The following is a 24629-nucleotide window of genomic DNA, read 5'->3' on the forward strand; positions in this document are numbered from 1 at the left end:
ATAAGTTGAAGTATCTTGCTTGTTATTCTGTTTTGTAGAGCAGAATGAATGTGTACATCAAGTACCATCAATGAAAATGCCTAACAATACTCAAAGTCAGTGATGACCCAGTAGTAATTTTGTCACTGTAAAGTTTTCTTAATTTCAACTTTTGACTGAAAAGTATTCACGTGAGAATTTTTAAGGCTCTACAGCATATAATTAGAAGAAAAGTTTAATCATAATTCGTCCTCAAAAATGATGTCAATCATTTTGTATTTTAATCTAATTTTAGAGCCATGTTATTGATTTTTTAAAAAACTTCCAGCTAATAATTGCTATTTTGCTTTGTAATGGCAATGAAAAAAATATAATGATATGTGACCATTAGAGGTTTGAGAACAAATCTGCAAGAATGTCCTCGCCCAGATAGACAGTTGCCTTAGTAATTGCTTATTGTTCTCTAATTCCTTATTACAAAGATTACATACATGTTTATTTTTGCCAAGCTGCCTTCTTTTGCTTTAGTACATTAAAAAATAAGGATTTAGCAAATGTGTTTACATTTGACTAGGTTGATCTTTCTCAATTGAAACTCATCCTTCTTGAGAACATTAGGCCTTAGTGCCTGGAATCAAAACATAGGGCTTCATTTATTTAGAAATGTTAACAAACACATGATCAGTAAATTAGATGCTTTTCCCTATAATGTAACCCAATATCTTTAGGCAAAAATATATATCACATATGTCTATTTCTGTCTGGTCTTCCATATTGAGTCAGTGGTCTGAGAATTTAATACCCACGTTTATAAATAACCTGAATTTATATCATATTGGACAGATAAGGTATATTTTGATGCTCTGTTTTTGTGTTCAGAAAATGGTTTCCTTTCAAGTGAAATCTTTTCATGGCTTGTTTCTAGAGGTATTGAGATTTGCTTTACTGAAAACAGTTGCCTCCAAGTCCTGAGTGATAGTGTTTGAATTTAATGTCAGTTAACAAAGCAGAACATATCGCACACATTCAGTTTCATGCTTTTGATGTTCCAAGCGCACTAAGAGGGTTAACTGGGATATGGTCATTCCCTGACTGGCCCTGCAAGTTAGGGCATTACTCAGCTATGACAAGTGCTGTAGAACAGTGTTATAATGACCCGTAGTCCTCCCCTTTCTCTGTTTGCAACGTCCACAGGTAATTTATACTGTTTTTTTTTTTTTTTACAACAGGCTTCACTTTAAAATTGGTCCATTTTTTTTTCAAATCCTTTTAAAAGGAAACTTACTATCATTGCATACATTGGAAACTAAAACTGTTTGCCAAAAAAGGAAATTATATTAATACGTATTCGTTGAAATTCTTATCCCTCAGCTTGCTAGGAGTCTATTCTCCACCCCACCCCCACCATGGAGTAAATTGATTTTAAAAACACCCCTCTCCTTGTCTCTGCTTTCCCTTTACCTCCCATTCTGTTGCGTCTAGGAGCTGAAATTTCACATGAAGTCTATATCCACCTTTCATTATATGCTGTCTCCCTATTTCTTCTTCTACACTGAATTCATGAGCTAAAAAAGTCTCATTGATGTGTATGCACTTTGGCTAATACTTTTTGATTTGTGGCGCAGACCATATTTAATTGATTGTCATTTTGCACTCACTTATTGTAAGGAGCTGACAGTTACTACTCAAAATGCCTAGGGTATTGGTTTTCAAATGATCAATTGGTTGTTGCTGCTAACATCTTAACTTTAAGTTGCTCTGAACACCAGGATTAAGTACTAAGTGCCTAGAGTCAAAATCTCAAACACACTAGGGGGGATTGCCTCCCTGTCCCTGAATTGCAGTTCTGTGGTTTTTATTTTTGCACTTTTAACATGGGCATATTTTAAACTTTGCCGTATCTCTTTTGAGGCTGCAAGGTATGGTCATATTTACTACATTATAAGTCAATACATTTATGCATATTATTATGTAACATGTACAAACGGTGAAATATACATGGTATATTATCATTTATCCCCTAGTGTTCTGTCCATCCTGAGAACAGCAGTATTTTCATATGGCCATAGTGAACTTGTCCATCCAAAGGGCAATTTAGAGTCATTTAGGTCTGTTAAGACTGTTGACTTAGCATCTACTTAAAGGTAATACAATTGCCAAAACACAGACTTTCTACCCCTTAGAAAGTCATAAATACAAGATTCTCTGAATAAGTCTGTACCTCGTACATTTACTCTTGATCTACGCTTCTCAACATAAGCCAGAGTTAACAAGTTCATTGCTAACTGATTTCAAGGTTTGTTGACAACACCCAATCACCTTACCTATGTATGGTTTTATGATTATTATGTATATGAACGCAACTTCTCCTTATACATTCAAAAAGATATAATAAAAAAAAATCAGAATGAAAAATACAAGAATGTTTGCAGATTAGAGAGAAAGAGCCCAGAAGACATTTTTGGCAGATGTTGTCTTTGCTAAGCATATGTCTTATCTGTGAGTTTCTAGAAAGCAAGGTATGAATAACTACTTTGCATATCTGGCTATGCATGTGTACTTATGTACACACATCTGTATGGTTATATGGGTATGTTTGTTTATACACATATATATCTTCATTTAAGGTTGAGAGACTAATGTCTACCCAAATATAAAGAATGTCTGAGATTTTTGACTGTGTCTTTTAGGCAAGCATGCAAGTAGTCCCCTAACAAAGTCACGATGCTCTTGTTTCTAAATGTAAAAACAATTTCTTGAAGCCAGATTTTTGCCTTATGTTTTCCAGTGGGTGACATTGTTTTTGAACTATCTGGTGGACAAGCAAGCTAAGTGCTTTCTTTCCTCCGAGGTATTTCAGTTATGTTTCACTGACTTGAAATTGGACAATGATGCCAAAAAGCTCCTTGTTGACTTCTGTGGTGGCACATGTTTGGATGTTACCATTTGGCCATGCTATGTATCTCTGGAATATAAATACATGGATCTGAGGCCTAAAGTTGTGATTTTGAGGATGAGAAACATGCGCATTTTCCAGTGTTTTCGTTCATTCAGTTACTTGGTTTCTACACAGGCTTCCAGTATCAAGAAGTCAGGTGCCAATATAAATCTGTATAAGCTTGTAGGAAGGGTTTTCCAAAATATTTCTTAGATGCCATGAAAATGTACTATTCAATTTGTCAGTCCCAATTCAATGATGATAATATTCTATATAAATGATAGTAACTTTTAAAGTGATCTCCCTGCGGGGTGCATGGTTGACTCAGTCAGTAGAGCATGCAACTCTTGATCTTGGAGTCATGAGTTCAAGCCCCATGTTGAGCATAGAGCTTGTTTTTTTAAAAAAAAGAAAGACTACACTAAAAAAAAAAAAAAAAAAAAAAAAAAAAAAGCGATGTCCCAGATAAGCAGCATTGGCATCATCTAGAAAGTTGGTGGAATCGCAAATTCTTGGGCCTCACCTGGGGTGGCAGCTAGCCATCTGTTTGAACAAGCCCTCCGGGTAATTCTGATGTGTGCTGAAACTTGAAACCTCTAATCTAAAGGAAAGAAACCACTACGTGAAGGAAGAGATTTGTTGTACAACAACACAATTAGAAATAATTTGCATGTCTGATGATGGAAAAATATAACCATTCAGATACTAGAAATGATCATTTTGGAAACTTTTGTGTATCGTTGTGGGGAAATACTGAAGATACGATGTTAAGTAGAAAAAAATCCAGATTTTGAAACCGTACTCACATATAAAATATCTTTCTGAAATACTTATATAAATATTTCTATATTATATACATAATATAGAAATTATATATAATTCTGATTAAGACTTGAAGAGAAATAATTCAAAAGTTTTTAATTGTTGAGGGCATAGAATTATGAGTGAGCTTCTTTGTTGTTGTTCTGCATTTATTTCCGATGATGACATTAAAAATATGAACTCTTTAGAAGAAGAAAAATCAGCAACCTGATACCGTTGCAAATTTGAGAATAACTAAAGAGACTTGTAAAAGGCATCAGGTTAATTAGCTGACTGCTCATTTTTCTGGTCACTGGCTAAGCTTTCCATCTTCTGAAAAAGGGTACAGAGGTTTATTGGAATCGTGGTGTTATTTAGATGAGGGAGGACTTCACATTTTGCTGTATACTTGCAGCATATTGTTTCCTTGGATGAAACTCTCACCTTTTATTCACTTCCTTTACTATTTTATATCTCCATTTGGAAAACCGGCTCAGATTGTTTTGGGTTAGCACTAGCAAACATGCAAACATCTGAATAATGTCCCTTCTCGTTGCAGATGCCATCAGTGAGCCATACACTCAGTTTTCTCCCTCTTAGTCATTAAAGCTTTAATCATTTGATACCCCTTTCCTTTTAAGGCTCAACTTTCAGTGACATGCAAATGGTCCAACATGATAAACTGATCTCTGCCAATGCATGAAATAGGCGTAAATGGCTCTAATGAGTAGAACATCCATGGGGTAAGATCTTTACACCACACAGTTGCTCTAATGTCCTGGTTGTAGGAATCTCTGGCAAAAAATACAAGCCAGCGGAATCACGGAATCATGTGTTGTGAGGTAGTTGACTTTTTTTGCGTGTGCTACTTGATTTGAGCACTAATATGCTGAATAGTCTTTTACTTAATTACACTTTGTCACTACTCTTAACATCGTACTTTAGCATTGTTCAAAGAGTGTTCCAAGGAAAAACAGCTCCAGAAGATGTTCAAAGATATTATTTATATTTATCACGCTAAAGAGTTTAAACAGGACTCCTTTTATTGAACTGACTCTATTGGCCTCTGTCTGCTCACATGGTAGATCTCATTTCAACCTCTCCTCCTGATGGAACATACTGTTGCCATTCTTACTTTACAGATGAGGAAACTGAAACATGGAGGTTGAATAACTTCTCAGACTGATAAGCTCATGAGAGATAAAAGTGGCATTCACAGGCCTAACTCCCAAATTTACACTCTTTACCACAAAGCAATACTAATTTTTTTTTATCTGAGATTATCTGGGATTTCTCCAAGGGTTGAATATACTCATATGATCTATTAATTCCTACAGTGAGATGTACTATTTAACATTTTCTAAAATGTATCCCACCATGGAAAGTTTATCTCTCCAGCCCTTCCCCTCCCACCCCGCCCCCCGCATTCCCCCCCACCCCCCCCTCCACTCCCAGCATCGCATCATCCTGGGATAGGAGGTCATGAAAACATACTTCGGGGAAGACATTGTCAACTGAAGCAAATTAAGAAAAATAATTTGTAACATAGAATTCTATTGAAATGAAAGTTTTCTACCATTTGCCAGAGTTGCAACCCATATATATTGAAGTACTGCTAAGAAATACTGAATTTATGCTCATTTTTACTTTCAAGTTCCATTTGGAAATTATGACATAAAGAATGACTGGAAAATCTTTAAAGGAAAGAGGGCTAAAATGTAACAAGTATCATTTATAGCAGCCATTTCAGCAGGTGCCTTGTATATATTGCCTCACTAGATTCTCTCCATCTCACAGCTGGTTTTGAAATTGCTTTTATCTTTTTGTTACAGATGAAAATACAAAGTCTTAAGGAGTTTAAGGTCTCAAGTAGGTAGTATGATAAACAATTTGAAGTCCCAGCTCCCAAACACATAATACTACACTCCTCTCAAAGCTATCTCCCTAGGGCATGTCCATCAAATACAAGTATGCTATTCCACAAGGCTGGTCCTCTAAAAAGGACCTGCAGCTTTTTATAATATATTTAAGGCTCAACCACGTAGTAGTGTATTCCTTATATCATCTTTACTTTAAAAATATTTGGATTGAAAAGGTCATTACAGTTGCATAATCAGTAGTGCCTACTGTATAGAAAGGGATATAATGTGTTTGACTGTATTATGATAGTGATAAAAATTATAATAATATTTATTAGGATTAGGTGTTTACTTGTATGCCAGATGCTGTTCTAAATGCTTTATATAGCCTATCTTGTTGATTAGGCAAAACAAAGTAGAACTCTATGTATTACAAATTATATTTTCTGCACTGTGATCTTTTTTATAGAAGTCAGAATTTAATTCTTCTGTATTGCCAGTAGGGTGTTGTTGAATCTTCTTGCTAATTGTAGATATTTTTAAAGTAGATTAATATCATTTCAAGACATTTTTATACCAGACCTTCATAGCTGGGTAAAATCGTATGAGGTTCCATGCTAACACTCTAATGGGTCAAGGTATTTTTCCCCTACATTTTAAGAAATGGGACTGCTTAAGGAGCCTAAAGAAAAGACAATGAATAATTTAATTGGAAGTCAGCAAAGGAATTTGAAATCTTAGGGGGTTACCTTCTTAATACTACTTTTGAATTAAATCATCTCAGATCAATGGAAAGGTCAAACACCTTGTTATTGATTCTTTGTAATTTCTTATTTACCATAAAAATTCTTCAGGTTTATACCTGTGTGATAAAGATCAATTCACTGTAACAAACCAAGCAAGAGAGGCACAAGAGCTCTGTTACTATAGCAACCCAACCTGGCAGTATCTTCTGGGACTAGCTCTAAGGGAAGGTCCAATGATAGCGAGGGATATTAGTTTCTTTTCTGCTCTTATGACACATATTGATTTACTGTGAGTAAAAAGTAGCATGGTTCCAATTGCATACCTTTCCTGGTAATGAAAAATGGGCTGTTGTGTAAAAATGCAAAGGAGTTTTAAACAACTGGCAGGGAAAATAAAACTTTCATTTATCTTAGTGGAAACATTGCACAAACAGCCATTACTCAGCAGCTGAATGTTAAAAATTCATGTTTTGAGTAACACGAATATAAACCCTTCATCTCATTTAGCAATTTATGGGAGCAGTGGTTATGATTTCAAAACTATCTAATGGCTTATATTCACTTCTATGAAAAAATATGGCCATTTTTGCCTCTGATAGATGTAAAATCTCAGGCAGCATTCATAGTGCTCTAATCCATGGTGAGAGAAACATGGCTGTTATTAGAACGTGAATGTTTTAAAATTGGATCCCTTTCTTTGCCCAACTGCCTCAAAACTGAATGCTAATTCAGGAAAAGCAAGCAACGGCATTAAAAATGTATCCAAACACTTTAATTTCAGATTTTAAATTATTTTTTATAATAGTTTTGCTCCATTAAAAACACTTTCATTTGTTTGTAACTTATTCATGTTCAGTGAGGCTGGGCTAATAACATGGATATAATTTACAATTTGGTAATACATCTCTCAAAGGACTTTGCAAATGTTAATAAGTCCTCTTCACCTTTTTTTTTTTCTGAGAAAGGCATAGATCTTGGATGAATGCAAAATAGTGATTAACCATTGCTGTAAAATTTTAGCTGATGAAGTCCTATCTTTCCGATAGATTCATCTCTTGAGTCTGAAAACCTTTAACCAGGGAGAAACTGAAAGTTGACTTTGTCCAAGATTGTACCCACTACTACACCTGACACCACTTTTGAAAGCAAGGGAAAAAACGCAGTTTGATATCTCTTAAAAGAATGGAAAGATTAGCTAATATATCAGGACAGTTCTTTATGTTCTTATTGGAGAATTCACTTCGTCTTCCATTGAATTGTTAACAAATGTATCAAGTGTGAAGAACAATGAATAAATGAAAGCTCAAAACCAAACATCCCTTTTCCCTGAGAATTTGTCACTATTGACCACTTAGCATTGAGAAGATTTTCAAGAATTGTATCTATTTTCAGCTGACCTGAGAAGCATTTTTATCCATCTCTAACTGGATTAGCAGGATTTACCTACCATATTGTACAATACATGTCTGACTCTATTTCACCTTCAATCATTTTCTTTTGCCATTGCACTGCATCTAAATAAATGGACGATTTTTTTTCAATAGCCACAAATCAAAATTATTTAACTTACAGAAGCATTGAGAAATTAAATGGCTTCACTGAAGAAAAGCACAGGTCCTATGATCTGCATTTCCAATTTCTCCATTGCTACAACCTTCCTGCCATTAAGATAAATTTGCATGTGTGTGTGCATATCTTATATAGTAATATGTGTGTATATGTGTGTATATACACATACATGTATGTATATGTATATGTAATGAAAAGGTACAATATTAGAGTAAAATTAGTTCAATGATTGGGCATTTCAATTGTCAAAAAATTCTCAAGTTGATTAATCTGTGCCTAAAATCTCTAGTCAAGGATTTTGTCAAAAAAAAAAAAAAACAACAAACCTTCTATTATGTCTGTATTTCTTTACATATACTATATAACACTTGCCAAATGTTTTTGTGTGTCAGATGCTTTTCTAAGAACTTCCTTGGATTCTTTTATTTAGCCCTCACCACTGTTTGAGATAGGCACTGTTATTATCTCTGCTTTAAAAGTAAGGAAACCAAACATTAGTGAATTGATTACTTGCCAAAAGTCCTAAAGCTAGAAGAGTCAACCCTCTTTGAAATCAACATATCCGATTTCAGGGATAGGTTTTAACTATACATTATTCCTTCTATTTCAGACCGTCTAGTCTTTTGGCGGGTCATGTTGTGAGTCTTACTGTTCAACCTTTCAGCATCCGTAAAGAAGTGATCCATACTTAAAGTGTAGCTCCTAATTTGCCTAGGCCTTTGTTGGTTCTGACAAATGGAATTGAACGGCTAATCCCTGTTGGGTGTCAGACAAGAAGAGTACCCAGGAAACAAAGAATCTTGTAAAACAATAGCACTCCCCACCCCCATAAAAAAAAAAAAATCAGAAAAACCAGCCAGAATGGCATTCACAGTGTTCAATATATTCATTGATTTTTCTTTTCAATATATTCACCAGATTTGAAAAGTCTTCCAGAGGTAAAAGTTTACTCTGGAATCTAAGGAATATTTTCAAGCTACTATAATTACAGTTACTGTAATTACCTATTTCCAATTTGCTTTTGTGCAGTTAAGATTAAATCTCTTTAATCTGATTATATGTGAAAGGATTTTCTGTACATGCTATGGTTACAGTAGGGAGGTGACATTGTCTTTTAGACCTTTTTATACTTTTATGAAAGGGTCTAAATTAGACTTAGGACAAAATGCAACCTGAACGCTTTTGGCATAGCAATTGATGCTTTTGAAAGCAAGTTCCCTAAAAACGGATGTCAAGTAATTTTAAATAACATTTTTTTCTTAACTGTTTTTCTGCTGGTACTTCATGGTGGTAAAGTATATCTTAGTTTTATCTGATTTGTAAAATACATTCACTTATACATGAACTCATTTTATTTTCATTACTACTCTGTGAGAAAAAGCAGTGTGATTGTTAATTTACACATTTTACTGATGAGAAAACTGCAGATAATAGAGATTTAACAACTTTCCCAAGGTAATCCAACTAGAAAGTGCTTGATCTAGGTTTAAATCATATTATGGTTTTTTATATATTAAATTCCACATATTTTAAGTTTCACACAATAAAATTTCCCTTTGAAGGTTTTTGTTTTTTTGTTTTTTTACCTTAACATAAATGAAAACCCTTAGTTGTTCACTGTGTTTTTGATTAAGGATCATTGGCCTTGCTTGCGAAGTAGATATTTCACAGTAATGAGATTGTAAAGTTTACAAGATTTTTATCTTCCTTCCATTTGTCATCATCCCAACAAGAACATTTCTGGGTTTATATGTCCTATGCTGATATAAATGTGAGTCACTTTTAGCGATTAAAATATCAGTGATTTATTTTGCAAAAGGGAAAGAAACAATTATGCACAATGTGTCATGTTTTTGAATTATTGATGAGTCTTCTAGAAGCCAAAGAGCAAACCAGTGAAATATCTGTCATTGTAAATTGTACATAATTAGGGGTACCTGGCTAGCTTGGTGAGTAGAGCATGCAACTCTTAACCTCATGGTTGTGAGTTCAAGCCCCACTTTGGGCATGGAGCCTACCTAAAAGTAAATAAATAAATAATCATAATTATCCCATGGGCTCAAGTTGCATAAACAGATTGTAGCAAGATTCATGAAGAAACACACTTTGCAAATGTGGCCATCCTGAGTTTGTATGAATGTAGTCAAAATGGTGGAAGTTTTATCATTACAGCATTGATTATAGCAATTTAGGACTTGTTTATTAAAATCAGTTGGTTAAGTGTCTGCATGACTTGGTCAATTTAGACTTTGCCTTGCATTTCCCTCTAATACTTGGCATTTTGAATTTCAGTTCCTCAGTAAAAACATGGACTCTCAGTCCTGGACCCAGTAAGTGCCACCATCACCTAACTGCCCAGCCTTTCGTTGCAAGAGCCTTACTGATTCACATCAAATTTTAGTTCACTAGAATGGTGTGTTCAAAATTTTATTAGTATTAACATTTTCATTTGAAGCTGGGTTGTGTGTTGTTTCAGAGTATATTCTGCCAATTCCTGCCATCTTGTTAGAAGCATACTAAGATCTTAAGGAAATCTTTGTGTAGATTTTGGGAGGAACAAGGCATAACTAATCATATTTGATTTCATGTTAGCCTTAGGATATATACTCAAATTGCTTTATAATAAAAATCTTGAAGTTACAAAAAAAATCCCAATCCCAGTGAGTTATTTGGTGACATTCTCCCTGTTTCCCTAAAAGGAATACCAGAAAAAAATCATTACATTACATTAGTCTTCTAGTTGTAGCTTTCTTTTCACATTGTCATTTCTTACACACATTCACTTCACTACACTCACACATTGCTCTAACGTTCTTGGCTATTATAAAGAAATGCCTTGTTTTTACCCCAGAGTTTTTCTAATCTACTATGTGTTACAGACAAATTTGAAGGGTCTGGAAATTCCATGGGAAAAAAAGATTATAATATCTTGAGCTATCACCATGTAAAGGGCTTTTTATCCTTTTGTTTTTAAACCAACCCATCCCAATGTTTGACTCTTCATTTTCCCTTGGTTAACAGTCTCTTTTACTCTGAACATTCTATTTGTCTTCTTTTTCTTTAAATCCAGCCTCATAGAATATGTGGGGCAGAGATAATTAAATTGTCTGAAGCCTCATTTGAAGGCAGGTAAAGGGCAGGGCTGATTTCAAATCTGTCTTCTAACCTTGGCATTAGGCATAAAGTCTCCAAGGGTCACATTCTCAAACAGCAATATCCAAATAGTAACAGATTCATTTGTCATCATCTACCAGTGTGTTAGTCATTATAATGTTATCCAGTCTGGGATTTTTAAAAAAATAATCATGGTGTTTGAAGTCCTGGGTTAATAGAAAAATTATGGGAGCTCATATGGCACAGAGAACATTAGGAGTATTGTTAAAGTCTCATTCCCTGCCCATCTGATAGGACTAAGGCTAAGGTGGGCTTCAACCTTGCACAAAGAGGCACTTTGGACCACAAAGTATATGTCACCAAATTCCTCTCCCATCATGATGTCTACAAAATACCTTTCTACCTCCTCTATTTCCCTATCTGCAGCCAACATGACAAAGAACTGGAAGTGTTTTCAGAGGCAAAGAGAGGAATGTCTCTCATAATCAACCTTGAGAATCTTATCTATCTCCTGTATTTACTCAGTATCTTACAACAAAAAGGAAATTTCCATCGAGCACTGAAAGAATTCCAGAGAAACCTGGATTTCAATTGACACCTTGGCACCAAAGATTGAATAGGATCTTTCTTCATATACAGCATTCATATATCTGATGGATAACACTTTGACATATATCAACTTGAGGAAAGATAAGGATGGAATATTCTTAGCATGAGAGTTTCCTCTTTGACTAAAAAAAAAAAAAAAAAATTACAGCCATGATAGTATCTAATCATGGGAAGGGAAAGAAATGTTTCCTAAGAATGACTTTACTTTGGAACTCTGATGCTTAGGCAGAGAATCTGGGACACATCCTTCAGTTCTGATTAAAGAATTTACAATAAATCTCTTTTCCAATAATCTAGGTGTCTCCTTGTGAGTATGTGACAATTGTGAGATTAGGATTCTGCATACATTTTAACTTACAACAGAAGGAAATGGTGGAGTATCTTGTGTGTCACACAACTTTCTGAGGGTGAATATGATGGTAGGACCTTGAGTAAAGAGCAAAGGGCCAAAATGAATGAGCAGAATAGGCATCAGCAAAGTTAGAACAAGATGGCAGGATTTTCCCCTAAAACAGGAAATGTCATACAGAAAATAAACACTTTATTTAACTTAACAATTTTCTCCAGGATTTCATTAGACATTCTCTAGAGTGTGGTTTGTTTTTCTTGTGGAATCGAGACACAGACTTGATGTCTCTTTCCCTGGTAAAATTACTTTCTTCCATATCTCATGTTTATGATAAAAGCTCTGAGCAAGGAGCAGAAGACCAAAGGACCCCGGAAAATAGGTAGTTCCAACATTTGTGTTTTAAAAGGTCAATGGCCAACACTGTCTACAATTCTCAGTCTGTGTATACCTCAGTTATCACTTAGGATCACTGTAAGATACAGTTATCACTATCAGATAAAAAGGAATATGGGAACAGTTCTTACTGCAACTTGACAAAGTTTTCTCTAATCTTATCGCAAGAGATCACAATTTGCATTTTCAGGTGATGTTCGTGTACCTCTCTGCAATGGCTACGAAGAACATTTTATGAACTTCCTATCTTCTTGTTTCAGTAGGGTCTTCATGGTTGTGACTATGTCTCCACAGCCAAAGCAAAGCAGACATTTAAGGTAATTACTTAGATAATTAAGGGGAAAACCTCTCCACTTTGCTTTCACTGTGGAACCTTGGCCTCCAGTCAAATGAGGAAAGTTGGGCACCTAAACGTGAATATTGTACCTGTTTTAAAAATTTCAGCGAGGTATTAAAATGCTGTTTCTTCTTTGGTTTTCCCGTCATTCTTTGTAAAAACAGCAAGGTGGGGCTTACTGTGTGTGGGTGGCAGGCAGTAACCTAGTGATTTCTGTCTTTTCTTAGTACAATTTCCATGTTCCTCGTGTGTTCCTTCCCTGAGCTTGTTATTAGAATTATTTGGAAGTATAAACCTGCTTTTGGCTTCTGTATGCAGTATCAGCTTAGTCTTTGCTTTAAAATATTTAAAAACAATACCCTTGTGGAATAAAAATGAAACACGATATAATTTCACAATATCTCCATACCGTTCCCATTGCACAAATTGCCTTTGTGGTTTAACACATGGAACCTCATGAACCCCTGCCAAATTTCTGCTTCTGACACCACACCTAACCTCTCAATGTATCAGCAGCGCTTTAACTAACACATGTGACTTACCACTTCAGTACAATAAAAGTTAAAGAGGTTGAGAATGGAATAAGACCTGAATTTGAGGCCTTGAGGTTGCCAGTGTAAGTAGAAACATTGGATCATTTTTTTTTGTTTTTAAATATCAATAGTTATGATTTAGAAAAAAGTAGCCTACTCGAGTAGGTCTTATCTATTCCACAAAACTACAAAATGGTTGTTAGAAAAGCCCCATTCTGTAAATTCTCCTTTAAACAGGATGACTATATCTTGAAGCTAATTATGAGAATTCGTTTAGATTTCTAAAGTATTGTTACATTTATTTCTTTATCCGTAATCTGCTCTGTTATTTATTTGGCAAATACATAGGTGTATACTGTGTGCAGAGAGCTACCAGAAAGCCTGAGGATACAGTTTCTCAGTAAGCTCTGTTTCTTTATAAAGATTGTGCTTAGCAATGTAGATAATGGGTCATACACCGCTGATAATTCTGACAATGAAATATGATGTCATTGGTTATCCATATGAATAATTGGCAAGCAGGAAAGAGAGATGAGTCCCCTTAAATTCACTTCTAAAATCTTCTCAATGAACCTGAGAATGTCATAGAGTCATCAGAGTGCATGACCGACTCGGGTGGCAGAAACACTGGGCATAACTTTGCTTGGACCTGTTGAAAGACATTGCATGGTCTTGGGAAGCAAGTGATTATTAAATGAAGGTGAAATCTCAATCAGTTGGTCTACTCTGGCTGTGACCGCCTTGACCCCCATGTGTCACCAGAGCTGACTGAACCACTCCTGCTGTCTGGGTGTGCAATTTCCCTTGTCACTGTTCAGGTGTCACTTGGTTAAAGAAGAAGAGGCTGCCCTACAGGTTTTCCTTGTTTAAAGTATATAAGTGGCTATGTTCTTTTCACTACCAAAATGACCACACCTCTCCCTGCTTTCCTGAAAATTATTTGTTCTTAAAGTTTAAAAATCCATGATGCCTACTGCAATCACACTAACGTCAAAGATTTTTAACTTATCACTGTTCTTCATATTGTAAGGGTGAGTCTCTGTAGAAAGTCTTTGATGTTAGTGTGATCCCTGTAAGTATTGTGGATCTTAGAGGGGAGCTTTGTAACGAAGCTGGTGTGCCAGTTCTTTGCGGGTAGTACACATCTCCCTTTGGGGAGGCCCAAAACTGTGCAGAGTTCTCTTCTCCCTTTTTCCCTGCCTTCTCCTCTTTCCCCAGAGAAATTTAGAGGAAGGGAGTATACGTCGCCAAGTTTTTTAAGGTGACATCCCTTTCCTGGTTGTTGTTCTTTCTTTCAAAGCATGTGTGCTCTAAGTATGGACATAGAACGACAACACTGGCATTGTCCTAACTGGAGTCAAATGCACCAAAATCAACATCTAGGCTTGCTTTCTGGGGGGCATTGCTTGGAGACCCCCTAATGCCTAGAGAAAGAGTTCCTGGAGCTAAGTTTTATTGTTCGGTAGGTATGGTCCTTTCAGGAGTTATTTCTCCTTTTACTCTTGAACTCAGGAGCTTCTGGGAGAGTACCAAGAGTTTCCTAGACAGTGGCAGACATGATTTAGGAAGACTTCTCACAGCTTGGACCCGTGAGTCAACGTACCTGGGGGCCAGCAGAGGCCAGTGCCCTCATTCTTTCTCCTCCTGGAGGCTGCAGTCTGCCTCCTGTGATTCCATCCTGCTCTCACACCGTTCCCTACAGGAAGCTCAGGCCTGTGGCCTTTCTGACTTCTGCTGGAGAGACTGTCAAGCTATCTTCATCTGTGAGTTTCATTATCCATGTCTGTACCCAGTTTTCAGTTTTCCCTGCGTCGTTTCATACACCTTTCCACAGGTGGGACTTATGCCCTACCCCTCTTTACTCTATATCCAAGGCCACACCACAATCCTAGTCTCCCCAATTTAGACCACCTTCAGATCTTGCCAGACCTGTATAGGCCTAGAATTGGCCACCTGCCTTGGGATTTGTTGGTATGAACCGTTGTTCTCTCTGAAGCAAGATTACCTTTTCTGCCTGCTGTTGTTGACACCCGTTAGATCAATTCTTTTTATCCCCAATATGTCACTTGCCACAGCAGGTTATAAAAAAGATGGCACGCACCATTTTAACCATTCAGATTACAGCAGTTTCTACATAACCAGTGGCTGGTGCAGGAGGTGTTGAGGTACTTAAAATGCCTCCACCCAGTGTTTGCTGCCTGGACATTACTAGTTAAATACATCAAAGTTCCATTTACGTGCAATGTTTTAAATTTATTTTTGAAAGAGGTTAGAGTGGAAGAGAGCCAAAGCAAAAGAGACTCTTAAAAACTGAGAACAAACTGAAGGTTGATGGGGGGTGGGAGATGGGTATTGAGGAGGGCACCTTTTGGGATGAGCACTGGGTGTTGTATGGAAACCAATTTGACAATAAACTTCATATATTGAAAAAAAATAAATTTATTTTTGAGAGAGAGAGAGAGGGATTGTGAGTGGAGGAGAGACAGAGAGAGAGAGGGAGAGAGAGAATCTCAAGCAAGCTACATGCTGTCATTGCAGAGCCCGATGCGGGGCTCAAATGCACAAACCACATGATCAAGACCTGAGCTGAAAGCAAGAGTTGGATGCTTAATCAGCTGGGCCACCCAGGTGCCCCTATGTGCAATTTCATAGTCAATGATCTTCAAACCTATTTACTGTGTAACAAGTATCTCCCCAGAATAACCCAGTGCTTTCTTGTCTTACCAGGTGTTGGAGCTACTGTAAGTGGCTCATCTTCATCCACATTCTCTCTCTGATTTCTTTAAAGTGAAGGGTTTCAAACCAAGAGTTATGTCTTTGCTTAAAGTATATTTGGTATGCCATTTTGAACAGAATATTTTTACCATATTTTAGAAGAACAATTCCTGGACTTTTTGTTTGTTTGATAGCAAAGCATTGGAATATTTATCTAAGAGACCCATAGTTGAATTGCCTTGGGAAAGTGCTTAAGGCAGAGCTTGTACATTGACTTTAAGAATTTAGGCCATGTTGGGGGAAACATTAAAATCAAATTAGAGCTCTATCTTTCACTAATCTTTCATGTGATACATTTCTTGGCGTTAGTTGGGGGTTAGAATTCCCAAAAGAGTGTTACCTATCCTAGGGTTTTCCTGTTAATCTGGATCTCAGGAATCAAGAAAGGCTATCAAGGGAAAGAGAAGTCTGAGATGAGACTCAGGGAATAAGCTGAGGTTAGCCAGCCAAGATTAGAAGGAAGAGTGTTTCAAGCAGAATCAGGAAGGAAACAACATGCACAAAGGCTCAGAGCACCAGAGGGGAGAAAAAAGGAGAAAGAGAAAGGGGCATAAAGGGGAAAGACAGAATGAGGCATTGTCAAAACTCCTAGAAGTGCAGCTATCAGACCAGAAGGCTCAAGGGGAGGAGAGGGTGAAGAGAGGTGTGAGGCAAGGGGAGATGTGAGGTAGGCAGGTACATGAGTCAACTCCTGAAGATCCTCCTGTGCTATAAGAGCTTTGGCTTTCTCCTGAAGGCAGTACAGAGATTTGAAGCATTTTCAGAAGCGGAGACATATGAATAGATTGCATTTTAACTCAGGCTGTAGTACAGAGAATGAATAGAAAAGGTAGAGCACTGGAGGAATACCTTTCAACCATGTTGGCTTGGGAAGTAGGTGGGTGATGACAGTGGCAGCCCAGCCTGGAGCGTTGTCTGATAAAAATCTGAAATATAACACATATTATGATCTACTGGGTGAGGCTATCTTGGCATATAGTTTATTCAGAATTGAAACACTGTTTGTCCCTTAAACAGAATATGTAAAAACCAGCATGTTGATTTTGGCTTGTTCTGACACATCTGCCTGGCATAGAGGAATTGGCTGGGTTTCAGTAGGTCAGAATTTCTGCTTGTTAATAAGGAGTTTCTTTGGTGAGAATTTTACATACGATAAAATTGTAAGTTACTCATAGAAACTAAAAAAGAATGGTGGGAAATGGTGTTTTTATATTTTACAACTGTGGTGTTTTTTTTTTTTATTTTAAACCTCTGGGTAATGTCAATTGACAGGAGTCAAATAAATTAATAAAAAGGCACAGGTTAGTGCTCCTATCAATAGGATTTTAGAAATTTGTTACCCTAAGCTCTTATTTTCCAGATGTTACCCAGTTTCTCAGTTCCAGATCTGCCTGGTGATTTAGTACATATTTCATTTAGCATAGCAGGGCTATAAAAAATACAGTGCTCTGCCCCCAATAAGCTCCATGGCGAGACCAAGGCATTTTCAATGAAAACTGTTCTTTGGGCCAAGAATCCTCCCCTGAGTATTCTTTGGCCACTTACAAATTTCTTTACATGAGTTCATTACATATATACCCAGAAAGCAGTGATTCCAGATGTGTGGCCAAGTTCCGAGCCTTCAGAGGTACCTGTTAATGCAACTTATCCTCTCCTGTTAAGTCTACGAGTGGTCAGCAGCAGATATTAAGCACCTACAATGTCCCAAATACAAGTTTCATGGTTAGAACAGTGAACAAAACTGTCTTCCTTCATATTCTGATTGTGAGGAGACAGACAATAAGCAGGGCATGGGTCAGATAGTAAAAGGCCAGATATAAGTATTTTAGGCTTTGTGGGCCATATGGTTTCTGTCACAGCTACTCAACTCTATTGTTTTAGCACAAAAGCAGTCTTAGACAATGTAGGATGAATGAGCACATGGCTTTGTTCCAGTAAAACTTTATTTATAAAAAAAGAATGAGTGCTAGATTTGTCCTATGGGCCATATTTTGCTGACCCCAACATATATCAAGAACTGAGTAGGCTGTTCTCGTGTACTGATATGAAAGAGGACAGAACAGGATCATATAGAAGCGAGGTAATGGATGTGTCTGCTTTGGCATCAGCAGTTAGAAGACTTCTTTGTGATTGGACTAAATCAGTGTCCAAAGGATTAAAGAGAAAGTTGTTAATATCATCTGTCTTTCACTTAAAATATGCATAAAGCTATTAAAGCTAAGTGACAGATCACAAAGTTATAGAAGGTAGGGACCATATAGAACAGCCTGACATGTATAGGGACTTCATAATTGTTGCACTCTTCTTGAAGAGAGTTTGAGATTATCTTCCCATAATGTCTCGGTCGTCACTGATTTCACATTTCCTCTGAATTTCCATGGCATTTATTAAATGACGATACTCACTTAGCATTGAGAAAATACGGCATTGGTCAGTAGTATGTCTTTTGTGTATGTTAGTTACCTTTTGCTACCCTGAAGTGTATGGGCCCTGTTTTATACTAGTTTCTATCCAAAGTGCCTAGTTTGGTGTCCTTATGTTGTTGACACGTGATAGCTATTGGGTTATCATATCATGAAGATCAGAAAAGTTAAAAAAGAGTGCAGCTAGGATTCCAACGAAAAATGGCTACACTTGAATTTGCTTTCACAGCATATCAATGATGTTAAAACATTAACTGAAGGAAAAGGAGGAATATACTTTTGAATCTCAAGTGGTTTCTCTGATAAGGTCTGCAGGTCTTGTTGTTTTGGGTGAAGTTATTGTTAAATTCTGAGCCATACAAGAAATCAGAGAGCACAAGCTTACCAATAATTTTATTTGTGGTTAAAGCATGTGGAGTAATCTTTTAAACAACAGGTATTACATCCTGTGTCTAAGGAGCTGAATAGAAATTATGACCTCAGACCTCGAAGATCCAGTTGGGAAGGGATCCAAGAATTGATAACACAAATAAAATTTAAAAAGACAAGATAAAGGTTGCCAAAAGACAGGACATGATTTCAATTACAGATTCAGCAATTCCTTTGACAAAAATTTGTTGAGCACAAACAGTGAGCTAAACACTATTCTAGGCACTGATGAATTTAGGAACAGGTGGATCCATGTGCATTGGATTTATCTGGAAAGCTTTCAAAGAGAAGATGGAAATTCACCAGGGTTTTGAGAAATGAATGGGATTTGGATGTGGGAGAGCATTTGGGGAGGATAATGGGTCAGCATGGTGGAAGAAGAGGAAGAACTCAAGAGATGTTTAAAGTGAATGGGCCAGGTTACCTGGAGATCATGTAGAGAGTTTAAGTAGGAAATAATGTAATAAAGGATGCTAGGGACAACTGTGGAGGTCCCCGAAAATAAAGCCAAAAAATGTCCATTTTGACCTGAAGGTGTTAGACAGCCACTGAAGGTGTTGATCAACAGCATGATAAATTGAAATGTAAGGCAATAAATTTGGGAGAGGCTTAGATATAGAATTATCAATTGGAGCAGGGAGAGACTAATAAGTAAGAGGCTATTCCAGTTATTCATAATATAGGAGTATTAATTAAAATGGTGGCAGAAAGAATGGAAAGAAAAATATGAATAGTATTTTGAGGGTAGGCTTGTTTGGATATTAATAGAATAGAGGAAGGAGGCAAAGAAGAAACTAGAATTTGAAAATGGTGATTTTCATATGAGACATTACCTTTTTCCCGAAAAATTCATAAGAGCAAACATTATAGCTTACAAGAATCTCTGAGGTCAATGTGATTGATTCTGCCATCATCAACTTGCTGTGTAACCTTGATCAAGTTATTTAACATCTCTGTGATCCATCTGCAATGTGAATTATAATAATACTCATTTTAAAGAACTGAGCATTCATTCATTCATTCATTCATTCAACAGATGTGACACAAATTATTTTCTAGCTCCTGAGAGTAGGGTAGTCAAATAAGACAAAGCCATTTACTGCCTTTAAGGAGTATGCTTTGTAGTACAGATAGATTATTTTCAAGTAGGCAAATATACAAGGTAATTTGGGGTTCTGGCAAATGTTAAACGGAAACATTTTATGTAATAAAGAATAATGGAAGTCAGAAGGGGTTACTTAGGTAAAGTTCTAAAGGATGGCCTCTCCAGGGAGGTGATCTTTGAAGTAAGACCTAAATGGTGAGAAGGAGCCGGGCTCAAAAACAGCAGGCAAAGATGACAGACAGCAAGTACAAAGCACAGCTTATTTGAGGAGCAGTGTAGCAGATTTTTTTTTTTTTTGCCTTCTATTTGAACAATTCTGGAAAATGAGACCAATTTAAGCGTGCGTACCGACAATCCTAGCGGTGTGGTGGTTGTGTAGTGGGTGGAAATTGCAGCAGATTTAAAGGAGACAACTGCCCTCTAGTGTCCTCCCTGGGTTATTTAATCCATTAATAGGTTTTTCCCCACCTCTTCTCAGTACTATGGAGGCTGTTACGAGTGGGTATGCGTTCACTGGTTCCGTGAAATGCATTAATGTATGCAGGAAACAAAGGGAAAAAAAATTCTGAGAAGCCAGATTCTGTCAAAGAGCAGATTTATATTTATTTATTTATTTTTGCAAATGAGAAGGGTTGGAGACAGAGGGGAACAAGAAGTGTTCTGTTGAGAGGGACAACTTGCATATTTTGGTCTGGTCTGTTCATTCTTATATAAACTAGGGCAAAACAATGATCCCATTAAGCGCTGTCTTTTCTCACATCAGTGTTTTTCCTTTTGGGCGGGGGATAAAGCTAGAATCAGAGAATACTTTGATTCTGTGGTGTGGGTGTAAATTCTAACTCCTCACCCACAAGAAAATTCAGAAAAATGGGCCATAGAATTTTTCTTCTTCATGAACTCTTGTCCTCTTTCTCATTTTTTTTTGGTCCCACCCCCGGCGCCACCTGGTTTAGAAGGTGATGGGGAGACCATAGAGAATAATGTAAAAGGTTTTGGACCCTGACTTCCTCTACACTTACATCTGGTGTCTTTCTTGCTCTGCTCCAGCCACATTGGACTTCTCTTCTTACGACACATTGTGTTGTTTCCTTAAAGGTCTTTGGAAATACTGTTCTTTGTTCTGGATGCACCTCCTCTCTCTGTCCATTGCCTAACGTCTCATGTTTAGTCATTACTCCTAATGGCCTGTTGTCCAGAAAAACTTCCTTCCTCCGCACGTTGGGCCCCTGTTTAAATTAGGTTTCTCAGTTAAGGTGCATGGATCCCAAGCACCCTATCCTTCTCTCTCTCTTTACTACAAAGGACCTTGGGGGTATGACTCATGTTGTAGTTGTTCATTGATTTCTCTCAGTACAACATACTCTCCAGTACTCTGCCTTGCATATGAGAGTTGCATAATATTCTCAACTGTATTGCACTGAAATAAACAGATATTGTTGAGACATAATGCAGAATTCTGGAAAGTTGAGGGACTCTGAAAACAAGGATGTGGAAAAGTAATTTCATTAGTTGGCCGTGAGTAATAGGAACAAACAAAACATCAGTAACTTGAAGATGGATGTGTGTCTGTCTACCATAAATGTCCGGGGCTGGTTTGGTGGCTCTGCTCCTCCGAGTCCTCAGGGACACAGGGTTTCTCTAGCTTGACACTCTGCCATTACTAGTGGTGGGTCTCGGACACATGGTCTAAGATGTGTCTGTGCCTCAGGCAGAAACATAGAGGAGAGAAAAGACAAAGAGTCTGTACCATTTAAGGAAAGCTCCCGATGCACTTGACCCATCTCCCTGCAGCGGAGACTAGGTAGGCAGCCTTTATACTAGGTAAACATGTGCCCAGTTACATTTCGACTACTCTGAAGGAAGACACAAGGTACTACAGATGGACTATATCTTCCCCAGGAGATCTGAGTAAACATCACAGAGAGCAGGTATAAGCTGAATGACCACGTGGCATATAGTCAAGAATTAATTGTGGCCTTGGATTTAAGACTTTGATTCCATAATTTATAACAAAAATTAAAGGCACAAGACAAGAGTTACTGATAGTAAAGGGTGTATTTTGAGTAGTCGCTTATGTGTTTGTTTCACTGTAATCTGTACAGGAGACGTGCACATCAAGGAATGCTTTAAAATTTTTTTTTTAATTTTTATTTATAATTGAGAGAGAGAGCATGAGTGGAGGAGGGGTAGAGAGAGGTAGACACAGAATCCTAAGCAGGTTCCAGGCTCTGAGCTCTCAGCACAGAGCCCGACGCAGGGCTCGAACTCATGAGTTGTGAGATCATGACCTGAGCTGATGTCGGACGCTTAACCGACTGAGCCACCCAGGCGCCCCATCAAGGAATGTTTTTAAGAAGAAACAGCACGCTTTTCTCATGAAATCGGTTGACTGGCAAGCAGTTTAATTCTAACGTGGGTTCAAGGTTAAATTCAGTCAACCATGTGAGTCTCTAACTTTCAAAAAGTAAGATAAAGGAGAATAAGGTGGGAAATAAAGGAGAAAAATATTCTCACTACTTTATGTTTATTTAATGTGTGAGTATTGACAAAACACTTTGAGTTAGGGATATTTGACCTCATAGCAGCCCCCAAAGCTAGACAGATGTATGGATAAGAACCTGAGAAATTAACAGACCGAGCCAGTGTCAGGCAACTTTTAAGAGATGGAGTTAAGACTGGCCTATGCCCATGTCACAGCAAGTCCAAGTACTTTCTCCTGTCCCCAGAGACTTGTCATACTGGGTGAGGGAGCACATTGGAGTATGGGTAAGAAAAGATATACCTCCTAAGTGCCTTTTTGGTAAAGCAGGCCATAGGAGGGGAGCATACATTATGATGTTTATAGCTGTTATTCTTTGATCATAGTTCTTAGAGAAATCTTTTATGGAATCTTCCATGGTGAGGGCTTTTCATTACTTAATTACTGCAGCAGAGCCAGCAGAGGCAGCAGACTGCCAGGGTCTACGGTCTCTCGACAAACAAGGGACAGCACACGCACAGGAAAGATGCTGTGGTCTACACTCTGCTGTCACTAAGCAACGAGAGCAGATTTCTTTGTATTCGGAGTTATTCACCGAGCTGGGGGGGGGGGTGCTCCCAGAAGGCCCTTCAGAGCTGGACCTTATGGAGAGCTAGATTAAATGAAATTCGAGGATATTATGGCTGTTCTCACGGGATATCCATTTCCTGACGTGTGTCCCGCCTCTGCTATCGCAGCAGGTCACGTATGAGTGCAGCTGCCACTTGGCCTGATTCAGAATTTTTCACTCACAGGTTTAATTAAAATTTCTAGCGAGCACCATCTATCATTTCTCTTTTGTAATTTTTCTCTCTCAGAGAGAAAAGCGTAGTGCTCATTACCTCTTGTGTGTTTATACTGCCCATGTTTCTATAGGAAGAGATTCATAACCCCTTTAACAATTCATAGATTTTCACTGGGAGCATTAATGGAAAGGAAATCATACTTGTTGGTCTGTGCTTTTAATTAAAGATGTGTGGGTAAAGTCCCTGAGGTTTACTATTTAACTCAGTGTCATATATTATAAAATATAATGTCGTCGGGAATTATTTTATAAAATAATGTAACACAGTAGTTACTACCTTGAGATGTCTAGATCCCCAGGTCTTTGCTTGTAGAAATGGGGGTTCATAGGCTAATTTCAGTTATATATCTCCCCCAATAGCAGGGGCACATGGGCTTACCAAATTATCAGGCCTCAGGTCAAATTAGTATAATAATTGTTTCTGTTTTTTGTTTTTAAACTATTTTTTCAACGTTTATTATTTTGACACACACACACACACACACACACACACACACACACACACACACACAGCGTGAACAGGGGAGGGGCAGAGAGAGAGGGAGACACCGAATCTGAAGCAGGCTCCAGGCTCTGAGCTGTTAGCACAGAGCCCGACACAGGGCTCAAACTCACAGACTGCAAGATGGTGACCCCACCTGAAGTCGGACGCTCAACTGACTGAGCCACCCAGGTGCCCCTGTTTCTTTATACTAACCAGTTCATGTCCTAAGTAGAACAGCTTTGTTTTTGATTAACTAGAATGGAATGAAGTTATTTCTTAATGAGTGAAGTTTGAAGACAGACTTTCTCAGCACGAGATGTAAAAGGATGTTGATTTTAGAATAATATACGCAATGTAGCCCTGGTACTGTTATGTCATTTTGAGTAAGCCATGCAAGTACTGTGAGAATGAATTTTCTCTTCTGTACAAAGGGGATCAGTGACATCTGTGACAGATTTGTTGGGAGAACTAAAGAGCGCACCTGGCCCAGTAACTAGCATACAGTAGCCTCTGTTTGAAAGCTCCACAAAGTCAAGACTCGGTCAATCTGGGTCAAGCCAGCTTGGGCAAGCCATGACATCATTTCAGAGCTCCTGACTCGTCTGTGAAAAAAAGGGGAAAGCACTGGATTGCTCATCTCTAAGACACTCTCTAGGTTAGATAGTTTCTATTCCTTACCACCCAGTCGAGACTTCCCCTGCCATATATGAACATGCATGAACATACATGTATACACAAATAGTGTCGTCTGTCATGACACCGGTCTTGTCTATTTCCTTGTCTATAAAATGGATATAGAAATATCTGCTTTCCGGAGTATACGGAAAGTGCCTGGCATATATGAAAAATTGTTTAGACTCAAT

At 37.6% G+C, this 24629-nt stretch overlaps 1 protein-coding gene across 1 annotated transcript in view; it reads left to right on the forward strand.

Annotated features, from left to right (window-relative positions):
• GAS2 (growth arrest specific 2) overlaps positions 1 to 24629 on the forward strand; it is a 129723-nt gene that overhangs the window by 81187 nt on the left and 23907 nt on the right. The gene's annotated exons all lie outside the window — the stretch shown is intronic.

This window comes from Prionailurus viverrinus, chromosome D1 (genome assembly GCF_022837055.1).
Source record: "Prionailurus viverrinus isolate Anna chromosome D1, UM_Priviv_1.0, whole genome shotgun sequence".
NCBI classification, from domain to species: domain Eukaryota; kingdom Metazoa; phylum Chordata; class Mammalia; order Carnivora; family Felidae; genus Prionailurus; species Prionailurus viverrinus.